This window comes from Biomphalaria glabrata, chromosome 7 (assembly GCF_947242115.1).
Source record: "Biomphalaria glabrata chromosome 7, xgBioGlab47.1, whole genome shotgun sequence".
Classification (NCBI taxonomy): Eukaryota; Metazoa; Mollusca; class Gastropoda; family Planorbidae; genus Biomphalaria; species Biomphalaria glabrata.
The window spans coordinates 13,857,541-13,877,733 of NC_074717.1; positions in this window are offsets into that span (position 1 = coordinate 13,857,541).

Genomic DNA, 20,193 nt, shown 5'->3' on the forward strand with positions numbered 1-20,193 from the left:
GACACATATTGGATACAGCGTGTCTCTGTGGCAGACCACTGAAAATTTGTTTAGCAAGGACACTGACCTCTGTATCCATCTGGTAGGCGTGGAGGCTGTGTTGTGAAATGGTTGGCTGCTTCTTCCAGCCAGCCTTTTCTTGCTGAGCTGGTGGCTTTTTTTTTTTAAAGTCTGCGCCTAGAAACATAGAGCTTGCCGTTTTCTTTAAGACGCATGTGGTATTATAGCCTCTAAACACTAGAATTGTAATTCTATTTTGTACGCACACTTGTAAAAAAAAAAACAACTCATGACTTTAATACACAGTGTTGGTTATGCTGGATTGATGTGATAAAAGGGTCAGTCTAAGGTGAATGAAATAGGGACATTTATAGAGCATTTGGGACCTTAGGTTCGAATCTCGGTTAAGACACTTTCAGGGCGCACCTAACTTCAACCAATTTTAATGGGTACCTGACATTAGTTGGGGCGAAGAAAAGACTGTTGGTCGTTGTGCTGACCACATTACTCCCTCGTTAACATTGGGTCATAAAACAAATGATCTTAAATGCAAGGTCTGAAAGGGGAGCTTTTTTTATTTTGTAGCATCATGTCTAAGTTGTGTATTGCTATACTTAGAGGTCTTTAACAGACAATTACACTAGACCTCAAGGTACAGAGAGGAATAGGCCAACAACATGAAAGTAGAAATAGTCGTATTCTAAAGGTCTGGATTATATCCATACCAACGGAAACAAATTTATCTCGATATGTTTTGTTAGTAAATAAATACAATTAGTGACAGTAAGACATGTTGCTGATATAAATGACGTCATTGTTTTTGTTGTTGTTGTTTTTTTAAACTCAGATGTCATCATCACTTCAGTCTTGAATACCTTTATGGCAGTCGGAGGTCACTCTGACAATAAGCGCAACTATAGGTCTCCACTCTTCTCAGTCAGAGGCCAAGCTTTCTTCTGGAGAACTTGTCTGTATGCTCCCTATAGGAACTTTAAACGATAAACTTTGCTACTGATAAAGTAAAACAATGAGTCAGCCCCATGGTAGATAACATACAAACAAACTAAAAGCAACTCTGTTACCTCGCTCATGTTGAAATGTTGACATTGGGACGAAAATTGTTTTTTTTTATTTTCGCTAATCTTCTAACGTGAATTTCTTGATGAATGAAAATGGCCGATACGGCAAGCCGTTAAATCTGAATTAGTGCGTCACGAGCCACGTGACAGGCATTGTCAGCCAATCAGAGGAGCGTCGGTTATAAGCGGAGCTTCGGATGGAATATTTTTTTTTTTCGTAGATGATTTAAATGACTTGTGTTGGACGTGATGTCAAGCAGAAGGAAGAGCAATGACTTAATGCGTAAGAGTGGGTCTGTGTTTTTTGTTCAAGTGTGTGTGATAGAGGTTTCCGGGATTTGGCTGTGTTTATATGAACAAAAAAGGGGGAGGGGGCGGTAATTCTATTATATAAGGGAACAAAGTATATGTGTGTGTGGGGGGGTGTATATGTCCACACATTTCTTTACCAACATCTTCCCATTCTTCAAGTCTCACGTGCATGTCCCTAGAGCTGCTGATAAAAAGGGGGAGGGGACAGGTGGAAGATAATCTTGAACTGTTAACACATTCTTCTGATACAAAATATACGATTGTGAGTGGCAGTAACACTTTCTATCTGGACAAGTTTTTCAATTTGACAGCATTTATATATATACTAAATATTTCTAGAATACAGCAATAATTGTTTACGAACAACTGACCACATTAATCTTAAAAATTCTGAATTCTTTGTCCTCGTGTTGGGAATGAACTAAAATGTAAATGACACAATGTATTCCCAGCTTTAATTTTTTTTTCAGAGCTAAAGTAAAAAAAGGAAGGGTGAAAAAATGTAAACAAAAATATTCTTCACTTTTCAGACCTTGCCGCCATGGGTCAGGTGACGTCATTTCCATTTCAATATGAATGCCAAGTCTGCATGATGTTTTCTGAGCTGTTCTTTTAGTCTTATGTTATGAAGTACAGGTAATTATTGAACTCTTAAGGAAGTACTATTACACTCATATGTACGCATGCACACATGGAGACATGCGCTCAACAAACTACATAAACACAACAGTTTCATGAATTCCTACCAGACTTCTAACTCATGTTCAGAAAGATGGTGGAAAGAAAAAATTCTATTCGAAACTTTGTAAGAACACCGCCACACATCTAATTCAAAGTGACTCAAACTTAAACCGTGAGGATGTTTGTGTGCACAAAACTAAATAGTGAAATAACATCCGTTTCTGTACACCGCCATACTGGAAAATGGCTGACATTAAACATGTACGTTAGAATGATCCTGATTAGGTCTGATACCTGATCTATTCACTTACCACCATTTTTATTGTAGTACTTTTGTGTTAATGCCTAATTCAACTTTTTATATTTATATATTTAGAGACAGAGAGAGATAGCTATGTACATAACTCTTTTTTAAGCTGTATAGGATGTCGCCCCGAATCTAGAAAAGTCGATCTTGTCTGTCTTAGAAAATTAATACCCTTTGGTTTAGTTTAGTTTAGTAAGAATGCAATACCATTTTGTGGGTTTTAAACTGAAATGGGCTATTAATCACAGAACTATATATTCACGCGAATCTATGAAATAACGCCATTTCTTGTTAGTTTCCATTGAGATAATATTTCGAAAATCCTAGATCGAAATAATTCAAGTATGATGATTTTAATCTTTTTATGTTCATTTAAATAGATTGATTACCTAGATCTTTCTAGATTATGTATATAAAAATTGCAAAATAATAATTATTATCTTATCTTATATAATACAGACGTTACTTCAAAAAAGAAGATGATTACGTCCTACGCGTCATGCATTTAGTCATGCATATTAACCAATGACTTAAATTCTGCCAAGTCACTGGCCTTCCTGGCTAGCTCAGGCAACCCATTCCATACTCTAATAGCACTAGGGAAGAAGGAGTATTTGTATTTACTTTTGAGCCTTCTGTCCTGAAGGCTTTCTAAATTTAGTGATTTTACTAAAGGTGTTACTCTAGTCAAATGTGAATATTCGTTTGTTATGAATCGCACTGCTCTATTTTGTGTCTGTTCTAGTTTCTTAATGTTTTCTTGAGTTGAGGGGTCCCAAACAGAGGATGCATATTCTATTATTGGCCTAACCAAGGTTAAATAACATTTTAGTTTTATGTTCTTATTTGATTTATAAAAATTTCTTTTAATAAATCCTAATGCTTTGTTTGATTTTTTTGTAGTTTCATCAATATGTGGATTCCATGACAGTTTTTCATTTATTATAACACCTAGGTATTAAAAAAACAAAAAACATCACTTTTCAATGAAAAACTTCAGGGGAGGTAAGTGTTTAAAAATCTAGTCTAGCTCTAGATCTAGATTCTAGATATATTCTACATCTATTCTGTTCTAGGTCTATTCTAGCTCTAGATTTTATATATATTCTATATTCTAGAGCTATAGTCTAGACCTATAAAGTAGATAGAGCGATTATGATCAGGATTATCTTTTATAATACAGACGTTACTTCAAAAAAGAAGATGACTACGTCCTACGCGTCATGCATTTAGTCATGCATATTAACCAATGACTTAAATTCTGCCAAGTCACTGGTTTTCCTGGATAGCTCAGGCAACCCATTCCATGCTCTAATAGCACTAGTGAAGAAGGAGTATTTGTACAAATTTGTCCTAGCATATGGGACGAGGAATGTGCCTTTATCTTTGTGTCTTTCAGGTTATTTTATTAAATTTTGTTTTTGTATTTGAAGATTATGGTTAAGTGTTTTATATATAATTGCTACTTTACTTTTGAGTCTTCTGTCCTGAAGGCTTTCTAAATTTAGTGATTTTACTAAAGGTGTTACTCTAGTCAAATGTGAATATTCGTTTGTTATGAATCTCACTGCTCTATTTTGTGTTTGTTCCAGTTTCTTAATGTTTTCTTGAGTTGAGGGGTCCTAAACGGAGGATGCATATTCTATTATTGGCCTAACCAAGGTTAAATAACATTTTAGTTTTATGTTCTTATTTGATTTATAGAAATTTCTTTTAATAAACCATAATGCTTTGTTGGATTTTTTAAAATAGTTTCATCAATATGTGGATTCCATGACAGTTTTTCATTTATTATAACACCTAAGTATTTTGCGTTTTTAGTCTGTGTTACTGGTTTGCCATGAATAAGATAAGTGGAATTAATTTGTTTTAGTTTTGTTGTTACTCTTAACAACTGACATTTTTCTGGGTGGAAAGACATGCTCCAATTTGATTCCCATTTCTGTAATTCATCTAATTCTCTTTGTAAAATATCTGTGTCTTGTGTTGTTTTTATTGTTCTATATATTATGCAATCGTCTGCAAATAATCTGACTTTTGTTCCTGAACTAATGCAATTTGGTAAATCATTTATGTAAATTAAAAATAGTAGTGGACCCAAGACTGTTCCTTGAGGTACACCTGAGTTTACTGTTATCGGTGTTGATTTAGAGCCATTTATTATTACAGTTTGTTCTCTCCCTATCAGAAAGTCTTTAATCCACTGATGCAGTGGACCATTAATGCCGAAATATTTTAATTTTTTAAGCAAACTATGGTGGTGAACTTTGTCAAAAGCCTTAGAAAAATCTAGTAAGATAGCATCTATTTGTTCACTATTATCTAAACCTTTTGAAAAATCATCAATTAGTCCTATTAGTTGTGTTTCACATGATCTATATTTCCTAAAGCCATGTTGGTATGGTATGAGGACATTATGTTTGTCTAAGTGGTTTATGATGTTGCTACATATTATGTGTTCTAGGATTTTACATGTGATGCTGGTAAGTGATACTGGTCTGTAGTTTCCTGGGTCAGATTTTTCTCCTTTTTTAAATAGGGGGGTGACATTAGCTTCTTTCCAGTCCTTTGGTACTCTGCCCTGGTTGAGTGAAGCCTGAAAGAGTATTTTGAACACTGGGGCTAGCTCATTACTTAGTTCTTTGAGTAATCTAGCTGGAATACCATCAGGTCCAGAAGCTTTATTTGGTTTGGTGTTGGCTAATAGTTTTTGAATTCCATTTTCTTGTACTACTATATCTTCTATGTTGTCTACTTGGTTCAAATTCAGTAATATGTCTTTGTCTCCTGGGGCTGAGAATGCTGATGCAAAGTATTTGTTTAGAATGTTTGCTTTAGTTTCATTATCATTATGTATTATGTTATGTTCATCTTTTAATGGCGCTACGCCTGTTGTTTCCATTTTCTTAGACTTAATGTATGACCATAGGTTTTTGTTGTTGTCTTTAGATATTACATTGTTTATGTATTCACTCTGCAGCTGTCTGCTTACTTTTTGGGTTAAGTGTTTAATTTTTATATACTTTTTGTAAACTCTTTCTGCATTAGTTTCTTTAAATTTTCTATATAGGTTTTCCTTCTGTTTACAAAGCTTCTTTAGTCTATTATTAAACCAGCATTTATTTATTTTATTTGATGTGTATTTAGTTAGTATTTGATTTTCTATAATGCTTTTAAGATGGTTTTTAATGAAATTCCAGAGGTCATCGACTGGTTGGTTAATGTCTTTTTCTAATAAGAATGTTTGTTGAAAGTTTAATGCAGCTTGGTGTAGTTGTGTTAGGTTACATTTATTCCAGAGTAAGATTTTTCTTTTGGGTTTTGTATTGGCTACTGCTTTTATCTGACTGTGTATTTTTATGATCTCATGGTCTGATAGACCAGGGATAATATCATAATCAACTACTAATCCAGGTCTGTTGGTTAAGATGAGATCTAATGTGTTGTTTAATCTAGTTGGCTTTTTAATGATTTGATCTAAACTTAGGTTGTGTAAAGTTTCTATGAAAAGCTCATTTATGTCCTTAAGGTTTTGGTGTTTATCTATGGTTAGTGTTTTCCAATTTATATCAGGTAGGTTGAAATCACCCATAATCCAAAAAACTGCATTTTTATTTGTCTCTTTAAGTGTCGTAATCTGATTACATAGTTCCTGCATGTATTCTAAACTAGAATTTGGTGGTCTGTAAATGCTGCCTATTATTAGGGATGTTGAGGTGGTATTAATTTTACAAAATGTTGATTCTATATTTTTTGAGTTAGGTAAGGTAATTTCTTCTGCTATAAGAGTGTTTTTTATTGCTAAAAGAACTCCTCCATGATTATCAGCCCTATCTTTTCTAAAAATTTCATAATTACTATTGAAAATTTCTGCGAAAATTTATACGAGAGTGCTCATATTTTCGATGTCCAATTACTAGATCTAGATCTAAACATTAAATTATATGTTACATAGGTTAGGGTTGAAACAAAAAGTCTTACATCCTATCAATGCTTTACAAAACAAAAACCTTGTTTCAGCTTGTTTTGGATGTTTTTCACGACATGTTTGTCTTGTGTTAGAGATGTCCATGTCCAGTTTAGGTATAAAGTATAATAAGTGAATAATCCCCTTCCCCTGAAATACTTTATGCAATCTTTATTCTTTCGACTCAAACACAATCACTCATTATTGCTTACTTTTGTTTGAAAAACCTGTTTTGCAACAGTAAAACCATATAGGACAAACACAGTCGATGGAAATATAGGTAGGTGGCAGAAGTCATTTTTCGCACACATAGAAACACACGCGCGCACACATACACACATATCTATCTATCTATCAGTCTGTCTGTCTGTCTGTCTCATAGATAGATAGAATGTGAAAGTGTACGGCATGACTGTCTGACAGAAGAACTTGAGGAGGGGGGGGCACCTCTTCGCACCTACATCGAGACATGTGAGACATTTCAATGACTTCATCGGTCTGGGATTGTTGAAAGCTCCAGTTCTCGGCTCCAGTTTAACATCCACTTGAGCGAGGTAGCGTTGACATTCTGGCCTTTACGACTGGACTTAAAAATGTCATTCAACGCAGAGCGCAGCCGTGTTTTCACATCAGGACAGAAACATTATTTACGACCGTCCCACCCCTTCACCATCTACCACTTTCCCGCTTTTCATTGTCCATGTTTCTTTAAAAAAAAAAAAACAACTTCAGACCGCTAATGGTTCTAGAAATCCAGACGCTAATTCGCCCTCGACAATTCTCCCACAAGTCTTGCTGCTTTAGCGCTCATGCTGACGTCATGAACAAACTCCGGAAGTAAGTCGCCCATCTCAGATCTACTCGCTGGAGCCGTCTAGTTAAGGAGTTATCAAATTAAAGAAAGAAAGCAAATCGTCTTGAAACCTCTTTTTGTTTTATCAGTCTTTATCAAATTATTTCCCTTAAAAACACTTTCCCTCCTATCGAGAGTTTGAAGTCTCACTTATTCCCATTGCCGTGGATCTCGGAATTTTCGAGGATAATTTCTACAACTTGATCTTAACTGAGACTTCCGGTTCTTCCTTGTTCTACTGACCCCAGCCTGTGTGTAACGCTGATGTCTGGCTGTCACCAGTATGTCTTCCAGAGGATGGATGAGTTTTTAATGTTGAAAAACAAAGAAAGAGGGAGAATTCATCACAGAAAATAAAATAAAATGAAAAAATGAAATCATTTTTGTTTCCTTCACTTGTTAGTTGTCTACCTTTGTAGAGCAAACTTTGTATTAGTTGTGTTTCCCAGAGATTTACTTTATAAAGTTTTGTTATTAACCTTTTATAGGTCTACTGTATCCTTAGTCCGAGCCTCATACACACATCATGTTGAGAAGCTACACACCCAATAGCATAAAACACTAGAGTAAAGAGATGGCTGCCTAGTCGTGTGGGCTGTGCTCCGGGCTGCCGTTGGATGGTCTCTTGTTCAAGTCCTGACCGCCGCCGCAGTTTGAGATAAGGACGTAATGATTTCCAGATCTGAACATTACGTAAAAAACAGGTCCTCGTTTAGTAGAGAAACGTCTGTTCTCTAAGTCCTCGTTTAGTAGAGAAACGTCTGTTCTCTAAGTCCTCGTTTAGTAGAGAAACGTCTGTTCTCTAAGTCCTCGTTTAGTAGAGAAACGTCTGTTCTCTAAGTCCTCGTTTAGTAGAGAAACGTCTGTTCTCTAAGTCCTCGTTTAGTAGAGAAACGTCTGTTCTCTAAGTCCTCGTTTAGTAGAGAAACGTCTGTTCTATATGTCCTCGTTTAGTAGAGAAACGTCTGTTCTCTAAGTCCTCGTTTAGAAGAGAAACGTCTGTTCTATATGTCCTCGTTTAGTAGAGAAACGTCTGTTCTATATGTCCTCGTTTAGTAGAGAAACGTCTGTTCTCTAAGTCCTCGTTTAGAAGAGAAACGTCTGTTCTATATGTCCTCGTTTAGTAGAGAAACGTCTGTTCTCTAAGTCCTCGTTTAGTAGAGAAACGTCTGTTCTCTAAGTCCTCGTTTAGTAGAGAAACGTCTGTTCTCTAAGTCCTCGTTTAGTAGAGAAACGTCTGTTCTATATGTCCTCGTTTAGTAGAGAAACGTTTGTTCTATATGTCCTCGTTTAGTAGAGAAACGTCTGTTCTATATGTCCTCGTTTAGTAGAGAAACGTCTGTTCTCTAATTCCTCATTTAGTAGAGAAACGTCTGTTCTCTAATTCCTCATTTAGTAGAGAAACGTCTGTTCTCTAATTCCTCATTTAGTAGAGAAACGTCTGTTCTATAAGTCCGGAGTAACAACAACTAATCACTTTAACTTTTTGAACCAGATTCTCATTTTCCCCCACATACCGACACATTTCTACAAAGCTCATATCAACTCAGTCTGTCTGTCTGTCTGTCTGGTAAAAAGTGTGTACACGTTATTTCCTCCACACCCAATCTCGGATCAAGCTGAAATTGTGCACTATTCTTTCTTTTACCTGACAACACCAGAATCAATTTTAAAAATTTAAACAATTAGTTAATTTACTTTTGGTAATTAATTATTTTGTTTGGTATCTCGAATGATATTGTTCTGGATTGAAGTGGTGGTATAAGATGAATTAGTTCCCTTTCTAGGTCTCTGCTTTAAAGTAAGTCTGACACAAACAAAAGAAAATACAATCATCTGTAGTCCTAAGCACCTCACTAGCAAAGTGTTTTTAGGTCGGTTTTTTTTTAATCATTTGTTTACATTAGATATATAGCAAGAGATATTCTTATATTCCCAGGCTATATATTTATAAATAGGAACCAAATCCACTGGTGTAGCCGGTGTGTAATGCTATTATTTCATTAATGAAGTCTATTTGAACATTATTTACTAAGTGTTTGTATACGTGTAGATATGCTCGGCCCTTGTAGGACATTGTTTATAAGAAGCTATCAGAGTGACATTTACAACTTACTTTTTCATATTCACTGCTAGCTCGCCTCTAATGCAGCTCTCCACTATAGATGTGTAACACTTGAACGTTTAAGACCCATTTCTTGAAAGTTAATAGTAATAATAATAGGTATTATGGTCTGTAAGGAAATTTGTCTTACAATTTGTGCATTACACCAAACAAAAAAACATTATAACTATAAAAAACCAAAATGGCAATTAACACCAGACTCACTCATAATTTACATGTGACAAAGTTTATATCAAATTGTTTCTATTTAATGATTTGATTGCCAGGGGAACAAAAGAGTGTTTGTGTCTGTCTTTGCTATCGGTGTCTTGTATCTCTTTTGTGCTGGTAAAATAACTAATTCCTGACCCAAAGGGTGATTTTTTATTTCTAGAATCTTTTTAGCTTTTCTATGAATGTTTGTCTCAAATGGGGTTTGTTTTTTAATATCACTGAGTTTGGTAATATCGTGTGTGGTAATCTCCTTTGGGTTTCTCTCTTTTTGGAAATCTCGTCTTTGTGGTAATTTAAATTACATTTATGGTAATCTCGTGTGTGGGAATTTCGTGTGTGGTTCTCTACTTTTATCAATCTCCTTTTGATAACATCGTGTGTGGTAATCTCTTTTTGATAATCCCGTGTGTGTGGCAATTACATATGTGGTAATTTCGTGAATGGCAATGTCCTTTTGGTAACCACGTGTGTTGTAATTTTTTGTGTAAATTTTAGTGACGTAATTTTCCGTGTGGTATTCTTCCAAGTTGAAATCTCCGATGTGATTATCTCGTGTGAGGTAATCTCGTGTGAGGTAATCTCGTGTATTGTAATCTCGTGTGAGGTAATCTCGTGTGTGGTAATCTCGTGTGAGGTAATCTCGTGTGAGGTAATCTCGTGTGTGGTAATCTCGTATGTGGTAATCTCGTGTGAGGTAATCTCGTGTGTGGTAATCTCGTGTGAGGTAATCTCGTGTGTGGTAATCTCGTGTGTGGTAATCTCGTGTGAGGTAATCTTGTGTGTGGTAATCTCGGGTGAGGTAATCACATCAGAACGGTGTAATCTAAAAAAGCTATTTTATTTTCATTTTTCTACTCTTTTATATGTCTATAATAAATGAACTGATAGGAAAGAATGCTTGCAATAATGTTATGATTAATGCAACATAAAAACATAACAAAGTAATCTTAGTTTCTTGATCATAGCAATTGTAATGGCATTGAAAAAAGTAGAAACAAGTGAACTATAAATGTAAAGATTCAATCACTTGTGAGGCGTATTATATTACTCTGGATTTATTCTTTAAAGTCATTATTATTGTGTTGTATTGGAATAACTAAATTCTGTGTTTATATTTATTCAATAATTCAAGTTTGCGTTAAATGGTAGTGTTGATTGAAATTGTTTCACTAGATTACGTCACTAGGCTTGAATGTGTGTCCATTGATATAAAACTAAGTGAAATACTAAGTAACACACACACACACAAGTAAATCAAACTAATTTTGTGTTGCTAAGAAACCTTCTTATTTTAATAAACAAATGAAAAACAAAGCTGTAACATCTAGGTAACATCACAATAAGTTAGAAATAACCATCAAGGTCACAGGCAGTTACGTAAGAAATTACGTCATCTTATTTAGTCTGCACCGCCAAGCGGCCTACAAGCTCACTCATTCCTACCCCCTCCCCACTATCTGCGCTGGGGGTCGTCACGTGGTGTGAGCTGGAAGTGATTTAAAAGTACCTTTGATCTCACCGACCGAAAGACAATTTGACCAAATGATGCATCCCTGGGACCTTTTCTTTTTTTTTTTTTACCTAGAGATTAATTACCCCCCCCCCCCAACCCGTCCTGAACATCCAGACCTGTTGTAATATTCATTTCATCGCCTGCATCCGCGAGAGACTCAGGAGTTAAAGCTCAGGTCATGACATCCAGCTTAACTCCTGTTTCGCGTGTAGCCTCCAAGGCCCTTTAGGGACCGAGTAGAAGGGGGTTATGGGAGGAAAATAAATTAATTCTGATTTCAGGGCCGGCTCTAGCATTAAACTTTTAACCTAGCTGGTTGATCTTAGGTGGGCCTCAAAGAGAGAGATGGGGGGGGGGGGGAGATGCAGGTGTATCTAGTGGTTACACGATGTCTGACATGTAGCGTGTGTGAGAGAGTGTGTGTGTGTGTGTGTGTATGTATGTGTGTGTGTGTAGAATAAGAAAAAAAAAGGGGGGGGGAGGACGGTTGATGTACGGCGTCTGGAAGACATATTGATGATGTCACGAGCTAGGGTTAGGGTTAGGGATCAATTTGATATTTGTCGACCTTCAATATTGTGTGTACCTTGTCGGTAATCATTTAGTCAAGCCATTCATTTCTAAACTACTTCTTCAGCTTTATGTGTATTCATGTAGGTAAAGTATATGTGCATACGTACAAGTCTGTGTATGTGGATTTACATGTGTCTATTTGTATATATATATATATATATATATATATATATATATATATATATATATATATATATATATATATATATATATATATATTGTTGTTAATGGGTATATCTGAATATTTATGTACATGTGCATGTACGAATGAATGAATATCTGTGCAGGTGTGTATGTTGTTGTGTTTATATGTGTATGTTTATACAAGGACTATTTAAAATCATGAATCGTCTTTTCCCTCTGCGTCTCGAAGCGTTCTAAAACAGTTCTGACCACTGGCATTACCCACCGGCTACGCCCGTTGATATGTTCTTAGGCTTTAATTTTGCTTATTATGGCGGAGTGACCTCTTCTTTTTTTTTTTTAAATTTCAACAAACGAGCCACATTTTAACGATCCCTTTAACACACTTTTCAGCCCCTGAATAAATGTATCTGTTATAATCACATTAAACGGCCCTATCTCTTTCTTTTTCCTTCCGGAAACCCCTTTTTTTAGCGACCCCCGAAATGGAAATAGACGCTATTAGTTTTGTGTGGTCTGTCTGTCCGTCCGTCTCGTAAACTAGAAAAGATATTGAAAATCCGACATCATAATAAACTAGTCCATTCAAAGTTTTGATGCAACGGCTAATTTCTCTTTTCGAAAAGCGAAAATTTAATTTAAAAAACCAACTATGCTAGCAGTTTCTTTCATAAAAATGCACCATTTTTTACAACTATTCACTATTAATAGTAACAAACACGGGAGACTATTTAGTAAGAGAGATGACTATTTACCATATTTTAAACACATTTATGCAAAACGGTTTTAGATTTTTGTCAATTTTTTTTACCCTTAGATCAATTAGATGACATCAGATAAGCCTGGTTCAAATCTAACTTCACCTTCATTTTCACCTATCCCTTGGTCTGCTGGACCTTTGAGGCACCACTCAAGATCTGTCAACCTTCTTTCTTCATTCTTCTCCATTTCCACACAAACTATCTGTGTAACCTTGTTTGTGATATTTTCATTTTTAAATTGTGCCTTCTAATTTCTCCGAAACTAGACTTCTGATTGGATATGGAAGGACCCGCTTTAAAACGCCACTGACACACAATTCTAGAACCACTTTTACTTAGTCCCCTCCCTCTCCGCTCCTCCACCCACAACAACAAAAACTTCCTACGTAACATCTCTGACTTTTCTTCGGCTTCTCGATGCATTATTTCATATACCCTATATACCCTATGTGCCCTATACCCTATATACTCTATATACCCTATATACCCTATGTGCCCTATACCATATATACCCTATACCCTGTATACCCTATACCCTATATACCCTATGCCCTATACCCTATATGCCCTATATACCCTATATACCATATATACCCTATGCCCTATACCCTTAGCCCTATACCCTATGTACCCTATGTACCCTATACCCTATATCCTATATCCTATATACCCTATGTGCCCTATATGCCCTACGTGCCCTATATGCCCAATGCTGCTTTTCGATCTTAACCAGCCCCCCTACACCCCCCCCCCCACACAAACCTTCTTTCTCCACTTTCAGCGTTTTTTATTACAATGGCAATCCCTAACTATTTTTAGCATTCTCCTAAAATCAACCCTTCTCCACACAAATTCCAGTTTTTAAATTCTACATATGTAGGTACCATTAGTTACTTTTAGTTGTTTTTCTTCTTTATTTGCATCTTTAAATCATAAGGCTAGCAATGTACAGCAGTAGACACCGAGAACAGTTTCCGGCCTAGAGGGAAAAGAATGCGTTTTCCGAAAGCCCCAAATTGAAAGCCCAATTCCTGTTCCCCGTTTATTTTGGTCTTCTAAATATCAGGAAATATTAGTTTAGTGTTATTCATTGTCATCGTTTATTTTAGAATGTAGAGAAATGACAGCGCAAGAAAGTATCATTTCTTGGTCTCTTAAAAAAATAAAATAAAAAGACTCTAGATTAGTCTAGATCGATCCTTTCTTATGCCATTAAGATTTTTTAATTATTTATTTGGAGTATTTCTAAAAGGAAGCAGAAATGACGCAAGGCAATAAAAAAATACGTTGACTTCGTAGAAAAGAATTTGCTTTAAAAATACAGAATTTTCTACTTCTATGTATAGAATGCGGCCTTTTGGGGAAATACAGAAAATAAAAAGGTTTGATAAAAAGCTTGCGGTGGTTAGTCTGCGAATCTGTTAGAGCCACATCTTAGCGAGCACCTAGGGGGTATAAGGAACATAAGTACAAAAGTCCATGCGAATCCGTAAGACAGTTGATGAGATCTCTTGATCAGTTAGTCGGTCAGTGGTATTTTGCTCTTATAAAATAGATAATAATCTCTTGTTGAGAACAGATATTTTTAAAGTCGCCTATCTTGCATGTTCAATTGTGTACGTGAAAAGAGACATAGATAATCTGTTGCGTTCTTTCATTTACTCTCGTATCTGCAGTAGCGAGCTATCTCAAGTCAAAATAATAGGGGAGATTATTCTAATACAACGTGATTACAGATAAGCAGACGAAATTCACATCAGATTAAATTCTGATTAAATTTAACATTTTGTAGTAACAACGTATTCTTTATAATTTCAAATAGTCGGCCAAAGTAGGAGAAAAAAAATTCCATCATGAAATAATCGATTATAAGAATTCAAAATGAAAATAACAAGCAAAAGTTTTTAGAAATACAACAAATGTAAAATTGTAAAACCATGAAACTATAATATAGGCCTACCAGCATAGCTGCTATAACGATTCACAAATTATGATAGTAGCTCCTAATATTGTAATGTGTAATTCAAGCTCTGTAGAGATTATTTGTGAAGTTTATGGTGTATAATTTATCACTATATTACTGAATATCGCTATATCTATACAAAGTTTGAACGGACACTTTAAATTATATCGGAAATCTACAAACTGCATGCATCGAATTGTCTGATTATTTCCCCCTGGCCAAGGAAATTTTTTTCCCCATGAATACGCAAGTACCCTTCCAGTCACCCATGACGAATCATTCGTTTAAAACTAAAATTAAATCTCCTTTGTCAAGCATGTTACAGCGCTATTGCCTGAACCACCATGGACGACGTGGTCCTCGCACTGGTGAAACGTTGGGCGACTGCGTGTATGGAAGGGGAGGGGAGATAACTCAATCTACCAGGAGCAGACAATGCTACTTCTAATTTAATGAGCGGTTGAGTGATTCCTAAAGCCTGGTTAACCCCAAGCCTTGTTAAACATTCATTGGACACCAATATGGAGTCGGCGACACTTGGACTTCAAAAACCTGTCACTCTTTAAACTTTTTTCTAAAGGCGACGCCTTTGTAGGCGGAGAATTGTTGGATACTTGGATACCTGAATGGAACAAAAAAAAATTTGAGACGAAAGAACTAAGGGGCTTTGGACGAGGGCGCATTCTAGTGCCTTCTGGTTCGTAATGTGCATAAATGAACAAGTTCTTGCGTGTATTAGATGAACCCCCCCCCCCATCCATCCCCCATCATGTAGCCATAAAACTTTCCATCATCCATAACTATTTATATCTCTTTCTGCTGGAAAGTACAGAAACTATTTGGTCAACAGAAGGTCACTAGAGAGCCACTAACAGATAGGGAGAGAAGCTCCTTTTCTTTGGTGCTACTATAGCAGAACATATCAAAAGCTGTTCTTAATTTATTATTCATTATAACTGGTCCCAATCAAAGAATCAATTCTGGTCCTCCTACCCTCTCCAACACTCTTTTCCCGCCCCTTAAATGAGCAGACATTTTTTGTTTTGTGGTAGAACCAACAAAACATTCTGTCTTCAACTCCCCCCACACACACACATACACCTGAACCTTCAGTATTGCACTTATTTTAAATCACACACCCACACACACACACGCAGGCCTATATATTAGCCTGACATATGTAGAGTTAAAAGAGACACACGCCATCAATTAAGAGTGAGTTCTCGGCCAAACTTCGTAGACCAGGCCGCCCAATTATTTCAGCTAACGAGCAGAGTGCTAATTAATTCATGAGGATATGTCGAGGGTGAAGATATGAGCGAGGCACACACAAAAAAATGATTTCAAGAACTTCGATAAATAATTATTTCATGAAATTTGACTTTATTAATTAATTTATTGAAGGTTTCCTAGCAGAAGGAGCCAATCAAATGTAATCGCTTTAATGTACTGGTGTCATTTTCACATTTTCTCTGCAGAATGAATTCTAACCATTTTCGAGATACATGAATGGAGAGTATGGGATTGCAGACTTTTACCAGAGTGCTTACTAAAAAGATGTTTTTAAAGCAATATTGTCGAAATGTTAGTTTCAAGTATTAACCCCACAACACACATACACACACACACACACTGAAGTCCAAAACCACACACCTTGCAGTCCACACTTCCACACCCCTGCAGTCCAAACCCACACACCTTGGAGTCTACAAACCCACACACCCTGCAGTCCACACACTCTGCAGTACAAACCCACACATCTTGTAGTCCACACACCCACAGCACATGCAGTCCACACCCACACACCCAGTAGTCCACACCCACACATCCTGCAGTCCACACCCCCACACACCCTGCAGTCCACACTCACAAATACCATGCAGTCCACACCCACACCTCCTGCAGTCCACACCCACATACCTTGCAGTTCACACCCACACCTTCTGCAGTTCACACCCAGACCATTTGCAGTCCAAACACACAAACTTTGCAGTCCAAACACCCACACACCCTGCAGTTCACACACCCACACACCTTGCAGTCCACACACTCACACACCATACAGTCCACACTCACAAACCCTGCAGTCCACACACCCACACACCCTGAAGTTCACACTCACAAATACCATGCTGTCCACTCCAACACATCCTGCAGTCCACACCCACACCCCCTGCAGTTAACACACACACCATCTGCAGTTCACACCCACATACCTTGCAGTTCACACCCACACCTCCTGCAGTTAACACCCACACCATCTGCAGTTCACACCCACATACCTTGCAGTCCACACCCATCTATCCTGCAGTTCACACCCACACACCCTGCAGTACTCACCCACACACCCTGCAGTTTCACCCACACACCCTGCAGTTCACACCCACACACCCTGCAATCCACATACCCACACACCCTGCAATCCACACACCCACACACCCTGCAATCCACACATCCACACACCCTGCAGTCCACACAGCCACACATCCTACAATACTCTTCATTCTCTTGTGCAAAGTGCAGTAGTCTATTGATGTCCTTGATAAGAGGAAGGAGGCTGTACTGTTTGGATCACCTACAAATGTTTGGTGTTGAAATGACATTCAAAGTCTTGAGTCCTCTCTGTTATACTTTCCTTCACTTCGAAACCGGAACTGGAAAATGTATTTTTTGGGGGGGGGGGGGGGGGGGGGGGCTGGGGCTTATCTCTTTTTTCGATAATTCCGGCCTCATATCGTTTTGATCTGCAAATATATAGATATATGAAAACATTCATTTGTGAAAATAATTTTAAAAACATTTTTGATGATTAAACAAAAAACAAAGTTGCAGTATGTAATTGCTGGGAATAATCTCTCTTCTAGGAGTACGCTAGGCACTGTTTTTTTTTAGTGATAGTGTAAAAACTCTGGCTGAATGGCTGAATGGCATAAACCACTTGGACTTTGAAAAAGGGAACTTGAGTTTGAATCCCTGTGTTTTGTTTTTAGTGACTAAAATAAAAAAAAAAAAAGATTAGACCAGGGCGAAGTGAGCATGCTATAGCAAGAAAGACAAAAGCAATTTAAAAAAAATAACATCAGTCCAATTTTTAAACAAGCAATAGAAAAAATATACTTTTTAAAAAACGAAGCTTATGTAACGAAAAAAACCGATAATTACTGCCATTTATCTGAAAATTACGGGTTCAACTCCTTTTCTGCTATATAAAATAAAATAAATTAATTAGTAATAAAAGAGTAACTAGTTGGTTATTTTTGGATTGATTCGTGTATTGTCATCGACTATAAATAATTCTGCAAAATTTGAACTTGATCCGAGAGTGGGAAGAAGGAGAGAAAACGTGTCGAAACGTAATAAGGGGATTCAATCCATATTTACATCCACTTCTCTCATTAAGTAAAATCATACAAAATAATAAATCACATCCAATAATTAACTAAATGGTTAATTTTTAGCGGCCACCGAAAGGGGAAAAGACACTATTAGTTTTGTGTGAAATGTCTGTCTGTCCGTCCGTCCCGTTTAGATCTCGTAAACTAGAAAAGTTAGTGAAAATCTGACATTATAATATTTTAGTCCATTCAAAGTTCTGATGCAACGGCAACTTTTTTCTTTTCTAAAAGCGAAAAATCTAATTTTTTAAATCACTTATGCAAGCAGTTTTTTTTCATAAAAATACACTACTTTACAACTGTTGACTATTAATAGTAACAAACAAGGGAGGCTCTTTAGCAGGGGAGATGACAATACACCATATTTTTAACACATTTAAGTAAATTGTTTTAGACTTTTGTTAATTTTTTTTATATTTGTATTGCTACATGCTGTAAGTTCTGTCCTACTAGCTACTACGTTTTACCAAAAATAATGTTTAGTTTGTTTTAAGAGAGAAAAAAATCTATTTAGTATGCATATAAGTTGGACATACTTTAAAACAACAACTAATTAGTAAGTTTTCATATTATCGCGTGAACTGTAGTGCTGTACCATGGTCATAGAACACTGAACTAAAGGAATGGTTTTGTTTTTCTTTCACGGAAATTTTTTTTCTTGAGGATTTTGATAAGAGATTGACCTTTTACAAACAATTAGATCAATTAAATATTCATTGAAAGACATCAGTTAGGCCAGGTTCGCATTCAACTTCACATTCACTTTCATCTATCCTTTGGCCTGCTGGACCGCTGGGGCACCCACACAAGATCTGTCAATCTTCTTTCTCCATTCTTCTCTGTCATTTCTCTTTGATAGAATTTAATTCTTATGTTCTTTCTGAAAATATTGAAACCTGCCTTTTTACCTGCCTGGGTGGATCACGTCGGGGGCCGATTTTGAGTTTGTGTTTCCACACAAACTGTCTTTGTAACCTTGTTTTATTATCGATTCATGTCCTGTCAGGTTTAATGAATAATTGTACAAAATTTTTTACTTGATCCGAGAATGGGAAATGGTAGAAAAACATGTTTAAATTTTTTACCAGACAGACAATTGTGCTTCAATTTTCAGATATAAATATTAGTCAATTATGGGGTTGCTCAAGTTTTGTTGTGGCGCAAACGAGGTAAATATTGCCCACAATTAGTCTGTGGCTAGATGTCAACAAGGATGCCATAGGGCCAGACTAACGACTAAAGGTCTTAATATTTTCTATCTAGTGTACATTGCGCAAGACAAATGGTCCGACATAATAAAGACTTATCTTACCTTAATATATTACAGGGGTTACTTCAAAAAAGAAGATAATTACGTCCTACATTTACATTTTATCTCACTCATACAACTACAAGTCGAATTTATCTCTTCAATGTTACGGATTAGAACGAAGGAGATAAAAACTCATTTGAATTTGCAGATCAATTGTATGATCAATGAACAATGACACTGCATGTCAGCCAGTGTTGTTCTACTGTACTAGTATATGTTGACCCTACTCAAACTACTAGTCACAATGTTACGTTGCTGAGAATGGAGTCTCGAGAGAAAATGTGTATGTAACCAAACATTTCCTAGAAAGTGAGTACGGGTGAAACAAAAACTAATTGCTTTACTTACTCTCTTCTCCCTCTGATGCCGCCATGCTCACTCTTCACATTTCTGACCCCCCCCCCTCCATTTCCATCCCTACACAACCTCTCGTGAGTCTTTCCGCCCCATACCAGATGTCGCACGCTCATGACAAAACTCCGCCATGTTGAAATCACGAGTGCAAGACTCCAACTTACGAGCTTTTAATCCGAGACGTTGTCGACTGAGGTTTTGTTTTTTTTACATTGTCACAATAAGTCTGGGAACATATTTTCTTGATACCGTGACCGAACAAACAATCCCCTGGTGGCTGGCCATTCAACAATACGACCACTGGAGGTAAACCTTTTATTCAAACGCTAGGAACAGATGCAGGGTTTTTTTTTTTCTTACACTTTTCTGACCAGCACAACGCAAGCGGTAACAGATTCTCGGAGCTCGGATCTATGACCAACATCGAATGCACCGAACGTATTTTACGGATTGTTCTTTCAAACTTTCGCTCAATGAAGTCTCCAAAGAATTCTGCAAACAAGCAAAAACAAACGCAGAATTAGTGTCGGATTAGTTTCTTTCAAAACTGTTGTTATTTTATAGCTTTCAATTGAAAAACACAAGCAACATGACTTTATGGAAATAACTTTCTCAAAGTCATTAAAGCACCCAGAGAAACA